The sequence below is a fragment of the Ictidomys tridecemlineatus genome, chromosome 1 (genome assembly GCF_052094955.1).
Source record: "Ictidomys tridecemlineatus isolate mIctTri1 chromosome 1, mIctTri1.hap1, whole genome shotgun sequence".
NCBI classification, from domain to species: domain Eukaryota; kingdom Metazoa; phylum Chordata; class Mammalia; order Rodentia; family Sciuridae; genus Ictidomys; species Ictidomys tridecemlineatus.
Window position 1 is genome coordinate 41,471,409 of NC_135477.1, and position 12,668 is coordinate 41,484,076.

The window sequence follows — 12,668 nt, forward strand, 5'->3', positions numbered from 1 at the left end:
CCTTCCATATAGTTCTCTCTTATTATGAAACAGATGCTGATTATGTTAAAAATCTCTGCTGATGCTGATCAATATTTTTATTTGATTATCTTCCTGGTGTTCTGCCTTTTCTCTCTTCCCACTAGCCTGAAATATTTTGTTTATTTCTGCTCACACTTCTTCAACGTGTGTTTTATTTTTCCTTTCCAATTCCCTGAGAATTTTAATGGTCTGTTCACATTTTTCAATGAATGATTGCATTAGTCATTTTAGATAGTTGGCAAACATTTACTCTGGCTGAGACTCTTTCTGATGTGGGCATTTCCACAGAATTTAACTGCTGATTGCAGGTGGGTGATTGAAATGTGTTACAAGACAGGCTATCGTTTAGGTTATTCGAGCAAGGAGCATCTAGAAAAGTAAATCTTGAATTCTTGATTCTGGAGCTTTATCAAATGGCTGCCTTCTCACTCCCAATCCCTTTTGTTTTCATGTTTGTTGTGGAGTTCTGCTGTTACTTCCTTCTGGGATCTGCTGCTTTCTATTTCTGGTCTCAATGCACATAACAGCGAAAATTTCATAGAGACCTCAAAGATCTTTTCTCCTAGCTATAGCTGGGACACTAGATCTCAAAGGGTTGCCCCCAAATCCGCACCAATAGGGTCCCCTGAGAACTTGTTGGAAATGCAAATTCTTAAACTCTCGCTGAAACCGAGAAACTCAGAAAATATGGAGATCAGGTCCAGAAATCTGTTTAGCAAATCTTTTATGTGATATTAATGCAGAACGGTTTGAAAACCATTATTCAAAGGGGCAGGATACACAGCCTTCTCCTACGTATACTCAGGTAGAAGTTGGGATATATCAGGACTGCCCCAGATGGCTATGCTATTCTGTAAGCCTTTAATTAGTTACACTGATGATAGTTTGTCTACTGATGATCTGAGTTTGTCTCTGTGTTTTGGCTTTCATCTCTAATAAGCGCCTCTGGTGCTTTCTTCTGTTTGAGGTTTTTCCATGAATCCATGTCCATATACTTCTTCTGTGTTAAATTTCATCAAATTTCAGTATGCCAGTTGTAGCATATGATCCTGCTTCATAAACATTGCTTTGAAGTTGTGTATACACACACACACACACACACACACACACACACACACATACACATACATACATGGAATATGGTTTGTGTAGATATATACTTAGGGGCATATGTATAAATACACACATATATATTCGCTGTCTATATTTTCATGTTATTAAAAGAAACTGTATGAAACTGTCCCTTCCTTAAAACACACATCCATTCTATTATGGAACTCTGTGAGTTCTACCTTGTAAATATCTCTATTCTTTTTCTGCAGTTCCACTGCTGTTATGTCTTTGGTTCCTTTTTATTTTTTGCTTTACATTATTTCAATAGCTGTTTTCTACATGTTTTCTGGCTTTTAACTCCTTATTCATGGGCCCGGTGGGGGGAGGGATGAGTTGGTAGAATTCAGTAGTTTGCAATGGAGTGAAAGCAATGGAATCTGGAAGAAGAAGGAAAGAAACTTAATATTTAACCAAGAGACTTTCTCAATATGGTGGTTCATTTCTAAAATGGAGATTAATGTTAAAGATTTTCATATTTATCATAGCAGCCAATTTTTTATTATTTACTAAAATGAAAATCTTGGTAGATTAAATAGCTTTGTACTATAAGAGATAATCAAAATATTCTGGATGAGAATAGAAAAATTTTTGTATATTTTGTCTGACTTTACTTTTCCCTCCAAGACTCATTTACTAGAATGTGAAATAACTATACTAGTGAATATGAATTTTATGTTTCCTCAATTCTGAGATCTCAGTACTGAGAGACAAACTAACAATTTAATAATAGCTCTTCAGGAAATATATATATGCATACACTAAATATATACATAGGTTGTAAGAAATTCTAGAGCCATAAACTTTATAGTGAGAAATGCATGAATATTTTTTAAAAAATGGCATGTAGAGTAACAGTAACCATTCTGCATCCTGTTAGCAGTCTGGAAATAACAGATTTCTCTAACTTGGGTGAGGAGAGAATAGGGCACTGATTTTTCCAGTCTGCAGCAAAGGAAAGAGAGAGTTGGTAGAATTCAGTAGTTTGCTTTGGCTCCATAAAGTGTGAAATAAGCACAAAAAGACACATGAATCGCATGCCTCCATGCAAGTTTTCTTGATATCCTGCACTGCATTTTGATGTAAAAAACTATCACCAGTTAATCCCCAGAGGGGTATTGAATGCCATCCCCTTACTTAACCAAATGGAAAATTTGGCTTACTTAATAAGACTCTACAAAATTACTTTCTTCATTCTGTCTTTAGAACTATTTCTAGTGAGTAAAAACAATTTCAGGTTTCCTTTGAAAATTTTTGTCAACCTTTACTTCCAAAAATTTAACAAGCAAGGAAAAATCCTTGATAACTTGACCTATAAAGGAAATCTAAAATAAAACCAAGCAAAATTTTTTCCTTTAATTGGAAGGAAACAAATTGCAAAATTTCCATAAATCCAAACACTTGATTTTAACTTTAGACAGAATTCATATTTAGTAGACCTCTGATGATTTGTACATAGACCACAGGTCTCTTCTGTCTCTACTAACTGCAGGCAGATTCCATTTGACAGTGAACAAGTAGGATGTCTTATAGCATGCTTACCATTAGTCTTTATGTGGTTTCTATAATTTTGTTAGCAATTTTTCTTTTAAAGGTAAATAATAGGCTACTTTAAAAGTATGTGGACACAAGCTGGGTGTGGTAGTGCACATCTCTAATTCCAGTGACTTCCTGCTGAAGCAGGAAGATAGCAAATTCAAGACAAGCTTCTGCAATTTAGTGAGGTCCTAAGCAACTAGGCAAGACTGGTTTCAAAATTAAAAAAATATAAAAACAAAAAGGACTGGGAAGGGGCTGGGATTGTGGCTCAGCAGAAGAATGCTCACCTAGCATGTGCAAGGTGCTAGGTTTGATCCTTAGCACCAGATAAAAATAAATAAATAAAATAAAGGTATTGTGTCCAATTACAACTAAAAAAATTAAAATAAATAAAGTTAAAAGGGGAGTGGGGTAGAGTGGGAAATGTGGCTGAATGGTTAAATGCCCTGGAGTCAATCCCCAGTACCAAAAAAAAAAGTATGGGGATACAAAGTAGATATTTTCTTGTATGCATTTCATTGTGGTATATATATTGGTATATATTACTTTCACTTGGAGTTGAAACTTATATTTCTACAAATTGACTATTTTCTGTTTCTATTCTTATCTGAACTCAGATTGTTTCAGTGCTATTAATAGAATAGTTCATTTATTTGTAGACATCATCCTAAGAGGATTGATTATGTAGGTTGGTATGAAATAGATGGGGATCTGAGGTGCAATTCAATTTCAGTTATTTAATAATTGAGTATGTGTCCTAATACCTCCTATTTTCAACATTTTAATCTTTGAGTTTAAAATAATAAGTAAAACTATTATCTGTAATGAGAATTAAATGAAATGATGTGAGTAAAGTCTAATAAATATTAGCATATTTCATATCGATGGAAAACTTTTTCACAAGTCTTTAGCCTCATTTTTGATGCACTTGTTAACTGGTTCATACAAAAGTGTTTTTATTTGTATTTAGAAATATAATTCCAATTCTAATGATTGAAATTTCCCTTTACTCCCTTCTTCCCTTTCTCCTTTTCTCTCTTTCTCTTCACTTTCTCTCTGTCTCTCTTCCTTCTGAAAGAAAAAATAGCGCGAATCATGGAAATTGCAGCTATTCCAGGAAAGCATTTCATAGGGAAGATGCATATTATTTTCATATCTAATATCTTATAGACACAATAAAATCGGTGTCCACTTAACTCATACCATCATTGGAAATTTTAAATATCTGCAGAGCCCATTAACACCTAAAGTTAGATTGCACTATGCTTAGGCTTAGGTTGTCATAGACATGGTCTCTCTAAGTCAGAGATGCTTAGAAGGAGATGGTACTCAGGGATTTGGAACGATGTGTAGAAGATATATTTCATATAAATACTTTATATAAATGAACATATTTATGAAAGTTGTACTTTTGCTGGTGCTAAAATAAGGCTTAGAGTTCCTTTGCAGACCTCAATAAACCCTTTCCCTAGTCAAAGCAGAGGCCATTTTCCTATACTGTTATCTTTCATCTATTTTTTTTTCCTATTGATATCCCCAATTCTACACTACTGCATATTGAAATTACCTGGACAATGTTCACAATATCTGATATTTCTCAGAGTCCTTTGAGGTTTTTTTTTAATGATTAGAGAGATTGGGTTGAGGATGTAGAGTATTCTTGAATTTTGTGAAGTGGCCCCTTGGAAACTTAGGGCCACATGGTATGAATTTGACCTTGTACAGGTTTTAGATAGCTTTTTGTCACTGTGAATTAAAAAAAAAACTAACACAAACAACTTAAGGAAGGAAAGGTTTGTTGTGGTTCATAGTTTCTGATGTTTCCGAGCATGATGGAGGTGAGGCCAAAGAACATCACGGTGGAAGAGTATGGGAGAGGAAAGCTACTCAGCTCATGACATCTCTGAAGCAGAGACAGAAGAAGCAGCTGGCGAGAAGATAAACCCTGTCAGTGCATCCTACAGTGCTCTACCTCCTCTAACTCATCCCACCTCCCAGCAGTCCATTGAGGGGGACTAATCCACTGATGAGGTCAGAGCCCTCGTGGTGTAAGAACTTCCCAGAAGACCCATCTCTGAACACAGGAGATATTTGGGGGGACATTCCAGACCCAAACCCTAATAGTACCTTATTACAAAAGCCTCAACTAATGATACTTAAGGAAAGTTTGACTCTGTCAACCTTCAAGTTGTTCAACTTTAACAACATAGCTTTATAATATGGTTTTTGATTCATTTTAACATGCAAAGGAAGATATCTACAGATGAAGGAGCCATACTCTGTACCTGTTGCTAAAAAAATATATGCTGGGCAGTGTTTAGCCATCTCCTGTGATCTCTAATGAGAAAGTAAAACTATGAAATAAAGTGATTCCTTGTACATAGTGTTCTGAGATGCACATCTATCTTATTTGAAAAATGATATTCTAATAGCAGCTTAAGGACATGAGTGATATGTGCTAAAACATAAATCACCGATTTTTTTTTTTTACCAAGTAAAGTTGTAAGAATAAAAGATCCTAAAAATCTATACAACATTTAAATGAACAAGAATTTGGAAAGGGCAAACAGCACATTTATGAATGCTGATTTATGCTTCTAGTAAGCATAGTTAGGGAGACTTTATGAAACACATATAAATCACAGGGAGCTCTGAGATTCCAGAATGTGGATTGCTCACAAACAGTTTACTCAAACAGTTTTTCTGTTGGCTATGTAAAGAAAACTGAGCATAATAATGCCAAACATCCCTATTTTATGCATAAAGTTTACAGAATCAGTGTTATAAATTAATTTTCTTTACAATACCAATCTAGTGATTTAAGTGTCTTGTTGTTAAATAACAATAATATGTTTGCAAATATTTAGTGACTCACTTTGAGTCAAACAGGCAATAGAGACAGAGGTCAGATGCCATCACAGCTCTTCTGGTTCCCTGACGTATTCGGATCACACATCCAACGCTCTCTTTGGCTTCTGAGGAACATCTCTTTTCTTTTTTGACAGCCTTTGTTCTTTTTCTCCAATGTTCTTTCTTACTCATGTTCCAATGTGCCTATTCTTGCTCCTGGACTAAAGCAGGTATTTACAGGGGTCATAGTCCAAGGATCTTGGATGTGGAGATTACTGTGCTAGCAATGCTTTATGAAAGAAAATATTGTCATGACACTAGATGGTAAGGGAGATTTTATTCAAGTAGAGCTACTGCAGTGAAGCTTGTACTATGGGTGAAAAAGTTCAAGTCCAAGTACAGCAAGGACAAGTACAGATTTGCAGACAAGGAGTAGGGTGTGGGTGAGTGGGTAGAAAATAACCAAGAGGAAATATCAGAGTTACAGGAAATTCTGGTTAAACTGACTCAACAGGATTTTTGCTGAAGGCAGGCAAGAATGATAAAATATGGAGAGTGGGAGATGAGGAATAATTTCATTAGATGGAAGATGGGGGGGTTAAGATAAATTAACCCTGCAGGATGCTTGTTAAAACTGGACTAAACCTGAGTAGGAAAGAGGCCAAGCCAAGGCCAACTCAAGAAGAGGGCACTGAAGAATCTGACTCAGATTTGGTTAAAAGAGAACTTGTCAGCTTCTTTCATGCTGTTGGGACAAAGTGAACCTTTTGTTTCTTGCTGCCCTTCCCATGAAGTTGTCTTTGTCTCTATGACAGGAAGGATGTGCAGGCCAAGGCAGAAATCGCAATCTCATTTTAAACAAGCAAGGTAAAAAGATTTTTGGATTAAAAAAAAAAAAAAGTAATTTTTTTCCCAGTAATTGGTGAATTAAGAATCTCTCTCTCTCTCTCTCTCTCTCTCTCTCTCTCTTTCTCTCTCTCTCTCTCTGGACAACTCCTCACAATCATTTACAAGTTCTGAAATATCCAGAAACACTGGAACTGTATAGGTGCTCTGTCCAACTTTCATTTTACATTGGCTTTAAAGTACATCTGAAGCTTGTGAAAGGAAAATTCAGACTGTATTTGCTTTTAGTCATTTGGTGCAGAAACTTTAAGGGAGAAAACATATCTTTTATAATATCTTATATTTCAAGTCATAGGTAAAAGGATTGTGTTTGCAGTTCAGCTGTGTTTAACTAGAGAGCCTAGTGAATTTCTCTTCTAAAAAAATAACATTACCACTCCTTATTGCTACCTGGAACAAGTTCCTTCTCTTTCTCTCCTTGTAGTTCAGGAGCACTCAAACTGTAACCTCTCACTGAGAATCACAGCTGTATGTGAACCACAGCTTATCGGGCCCAAATAATGATACATGCTTGAGTGAAACTCAAATGGTCTGGGGTCAGGTATGGGGATCTTCTGGGTGCTGCTAAAATTGTGTCTTTCAACAGAGTAAATGCAGTGCTGGGGATCAAAATCAGGGGCTTGCACATGCTAGGCAAGAGCTTTACCACTGAGCTACATTCCCAGCCCATTAAATGTACCTTTACTTTCTGTTACTTTAGTGTGAATGTAGAGCCTTTCTGATACCAATTTATAGAGCTAAGCAAACCTTACGTTTTACTTCAGTTGTCTCAGTTTATCAATACTAAACTTGACCAAACGTTCTAATGCCTTAACTTTTCATCCTGGAGGGTCTAGAAACTTCTGGGCTTTTAGTGAAGCTGGTGGCAGTTCCTGTTTAGGACTGACACATATTTTTCACCTCAAATTTAGTGTATATGCTGGTATGGAGACTTTTTTATTTACCGTAGGACTGTGCCTAAAATTTGAAATACATTGAATTTCACAGGCCAAAAAAAAAAATCAATTCCTTCATATATTCAGGTATTAGCAAACTTACTCAGTTATTCAAGAAATATTAATGAATATAAATGTCAAGAACTTCAGTGATGAAAAAACCAAAACAACACAGAAGAGAGAGACACATTTCCAACCAACAAATTTCATAGTGTAGTCCACGAAACAGAAAAAAAAATCATTAAATAATTTTAAGAACTTTACACAAACTCATGCAAAGGTGTTGCTGAGCAGATGTCACAAAGCACTTACTGCTTTGTTCAGAAAAAAAAAGGGAAGACTATTCCTCTGTGATATACAAATTGAGTTGAAGTTTAAAATCATAAGAAGGGAAAGAAAAGAATCCAGACAGAGGAAAGGTGAGGTTGAAAGGTATCAGTTCCTGAGAGACTCAGTGACTGGAGCAAATGTAGCAAGACCCTGGAAAATAGTTTACAAAATCCACTTGCAGCATAGCATTCAGACCAATAAAATATATAAGTATGTATTATTCTCAGGGGAGTGAGCATTACTGAGGCTGTTAAGCCTGATACTGGGGTCAAAGAATGGGGATATGATCATGTTAGTGTTTTGAAAACAATGAGCTGGGGGTAGGGATGATAAAAGTTGAAGAAAGTTCAGGTTAGATAACGTTGAAGCATTTAGGAGATGTTGTAGTTCTTTACAAGAGAGACAATGGTGTCTTGGACCCAGAACATGCAAGTAAAGACAAAGAGGTATGCATTGGAGAACTACTGAAAAATCCAACTTTAAGCCCAGCCAAGCACAAAAACTCAAATTTTATTCTGGTTATAAGAATAGCATGTTCTTTTAAAAGTGAAAGATGAAGTTAAAAACTATGACACCTCAGCCTAAGTGATTTAAGCTTCTTGTGTGTCTGCAATAGTGACATGGGTAGACAGACACTGGGACTTGAACATATGCTGAAAAGTCAAATTTCCCTTCTCTTTAGACAGTGCCCTCCTTCACACCTTTAAGCTGCTGCCCACCACGCTACTTTCCCACCAGCACTGCACAAGACATTTTGGCAACACTTGTTATATTTTCTTCTGTTCTGTAATCATAAGGAACTTCCCAAATACAGAAGGTATCTCATAATGGTTTTGATTTGCAATTTCCTACTTATTAGTAACATTAAATATAATCTCCTGTTCGTGTTTGGTATGTTTTCGTTTTGCAAACCAACTCAGGTTTTCCACATGAATCTGCTATTTCCCTCTGAACTTATCAATTTTGGTGACCATCATTATACTCATCATGGTTATTGTCACAATTTTGATATATTGGTATAGTTAAAATGACACAAGAGTATTTTATTATTACAGTAACTTCGCTGTTTACATGTAAGGTGGAAAAATTATAGCTCTTTTGTCATTGTAGAATCACATAGCTCCTTATTTTCTTGCATTTTTTTCTTTGCAATCTTTTTTGATTAATAATTTTAATGTTAAATTTTATAATTTTATATTCAAAGTATTTATTTGCCATTTCAGAAGTTTTTCAGCTTCTTTATATAGAGCCATCTTTAATGTACAAGCCACATAGATTGATTGCTTTATATAAGATTTATATCTTTAATTTTTTGTTTTTATTTTTATTCTCCAATAGATGAATATTCACCAAAATATTACTATTGTTACTGAGGATCATTCATGGATGTATTTATCTAATCATCCAAACTTTTGTGATCTTTCTTACATTTTACAATTTTTATGTGCTGTATATGTATTACTCATATCCCCAGTATGAGTGAAACATTACTCATATGTAAATATATCACAATGGTAATTATCTTGGTAGAAAAATTGGGCATGCACAAAAGCAATAATAAAATAGTGAGAGCATCTTCAACAAATGGTGCTGGGAAAACTGGAAATCCATATGCAACAAAATGAATCTGAACCCCTTTCTCTCACCATGCACAAAAGTTAACTCAAAATGGATCAAGGAGCTTGATATCAAAACAAAGACTCTGCTTCTGATAGAAGAAAAAGTTGGCTCTAATCTACATATTGTGGGGTCGGGCTCCAAATTCCTTAATAGGACACCCATAGCACAAGAGTTAATAACTAGAATCAACAAATGGGACTTACTCAAACTAAAAAGTTTTTTTCTCAGCAAGAGAAACAATAAGAGAGGTAAATAGGGAGCCTACATCTTGGGAACAAATTTTTACTCCTCACACTTCAGATAGAGCCCTAATATCCAGAGTATACAAAGAACTCAAAAAATTAAACAATAAGGAAACAAATAACCCAATCAACAAATAGGCCAAGGACCTGAACAGACACTTCTCAGAGGAGGACATACAGTCAATCAACAAGTACATGAAAAAATGCTCACCATCTCTAGCAGTCAGAGAAATGCAAATCAAAACCACCCTAAGATACCATCTCACTCCAGTAAGAATGGCAGCCATTATGAAGTCAAACAACAACAAGTGCTGGCAAGGATGTGGGGAAAAGGGTACACTTGTACATTGCTGGTGGGACTGCAAATTGGTGTGGCCAATTTGGAAAGCAGTATGGAGATTTCTCGGAAAGCTGGGAATGGATCCACAATTTGATCCAGCTATTGCCCTTCTCGGACTATTCCCCGAAGACCTTAAAAGAGCGTATTATAGGGATACAGCTACATCAATGTTCATAGCAGCACAATTCACAATAGCTAGACTGTGGAACCAAACTAGATGCCCTTCAATAGATGAATTGATAAAAAAAATGTGGCAATTATACACAATGGAGTATTACTAAGCACTAAAAAATGAAAAAATTATGGCATTTGCAGAGAAATGGATGGCATTAGAGCAGATTATGCTAAGTGAAGCTAGCCAATCCCTAAAAAAACAAATGCAAAATATCTTCTTTGATATAAGGAGGGCAACTAAGAACAGAGCAGGGAGGAAGAGCATAAGAAGATTACTATTAAACAGGGATGAGAGGTGGGGGGGAAGGGAGAGAGAAGGAAAATTACATGGAAATGGAAGGAGACCCTCATTGTTATACAAAATTACATATGAGAGGAAGTGAGGGGAAAGGAAAAAAAAACAAGAGAGAGAAATGAATTACAGTAGATGGGGTAGAGAGAGAAGATGGGAGGGGAAGGGGGATAGTAGAGGATAGGAAAGGCAGCAGAATACAACAGACACTAGTATGGCAGTATGTAAAAATGTGGATGTGTAACCGATGTGATCCTGCAATCTGTATACAGGGTAAAAATGGGAGTTCATAATCCACTTGAATCAAATGTATGAAATGATATGTCAAGAGCTTTGTAATGTTTTGAACAACTAATAATAAAAAAAAATAGTAAGCATATACACTCCATTTTTCCTAAGAGCTGAAAGAATGAAGATGGTGGAGTGTATCTAGGCAGCAACCCTCAACCACTCTACAGGCCAGAAAGGAAGTGGTGAAAGAACAGATGTCTAGAGATGTGCATGAGAAGAAATGTTCTAAAACTCAAAACTGCACAGTTTGAGATTTGGAGGGACTTGAAGTTTGGCTATTGGAGCAAGAAATAAGAACGAAATTTCTTGACTCCTGAACTTTGACCAGGGTCTGCTATAGGGAGAGGATAACAAAAAGAAAATAGGAAGAGGAAAAACCCCTAAAGAAAATTCCTTAATAACAACAGGAAAGAAAAGCATACTAAGTTAAAACAGGACAGAAGCAGCAAAGAAAGCGAAGGACATCACACAGTTTAAGCCAGTTGTGAACTGAAAGCTGAGCTGGGAAGGACAGCCATTTTGTACCTAACCAGGCTTGCTAGAAGAAATTAAAACAACACAGCTTTTCCCCACCCACAGGTAGTAACACAGCCAGGGGGAATACCTCTGAAGTGGGTTGGCTCAGTAACCTGCCTAGAAGGAACTTGTAGAGGGATTGCTGTTAGCTGAAAGTTACTGAACTTCCTCCACTCTGACCCACCAAGGACAAGGGGAGTGAGGGGCTGATCCAGGAGCTAATCACTCCCAGGGAGAGCTAACTCCAACCCAGCACTCCACACAACCTTGGCAGGAACTCAGGCAAAGACAAGTCAACTGGCATCCCATCCGTCATGGTTATGGGTAGAGCCAAGTGAGGTGCACCAGCCAGGGTGCCACAGATGGTCCACATGGAGTCTTCACCTGCAGGCTCCACAGTTTCAGACAGCCACAAAGCAGACAGAACCACTTTGTAGAAGTCTTAGCAGAGGGGAGCAGATGCCTGTAATTCATTGTCCCAGGCAGTAGGAGCTCAGATGCAGGTGGGACAATTGTCAATCCCAGTCACAGAGTGTGTGCCCTGGTGATCTACATCAGCCAGGGTTTCAACTTTTTGCAACACAGACGACCCGCAGAGAGTCTGCAGCCACAGCTCTCATGCTTGCAGACAGTTACCAGGCTCTATGTCACTTTAAAGAAGGTCCTGTGGAAGGAAGCAAGCCCACGGTATTCCACAGCAGACAGCAACATCCCTGAGACCTGCATCCTACACCCTGACAGCCAATAGAAATAGCCAACAGATACAGCACAACACCTTCCAAGCCTACAAGCTCAGGTCCCTGAATTGATGAATAAGGACTGGCTGACAAGAAATCCACAGAAATCAGGGAAATGGCTCCTGGGTCACAGCACCTCTAGGAGAATTCACAGCTTTGAGTCTCAGAGATGCTAGTTAAGTCAATCTTCATTCAGATGCTCAGATCTACAGAAGTCAGTTCTTGAGGATAATCCCATAGCACCAGTGGAGAATCTTACATAGGTACAGAGAGACATGACACGCCCCAAAAGGGACTTGCAGAGGAGTACCCCATAGCCACCAACCAGTGAGCCCAGACACCAGCCCACAGCTCTGCAACCTGAGCACACCAGAGAGGACAGTAACCCTACCCTTGTCCAAGGCCACCCAGTGCTACATCAGATACATACTTCTAACTTAGAACACCATACCATGCACACTTTGAAATATAAATGGGGTAGCCCACATTGGATTTGATCGTGCTGGATACACAGAAATTATCTCCAGGAGGGCACACAAGACTACTCCCTCAAACAGGGAATAAGAGAGATACTTAGTCCCAGATAATTAGGGACTATCTCCTCTGACCCAACAGAAAGCTAGTAAGTACCTAGACACAATCTGCTCCAGAACATAATTGCGATTTTATACCTGTATTACAGGAACTGTGAAGAACATTTTCAACAAAAATTTCCCTCTCAAGGTGTTGATGATTCTGGGAACAACATAGGATAGGCTTTGAGTG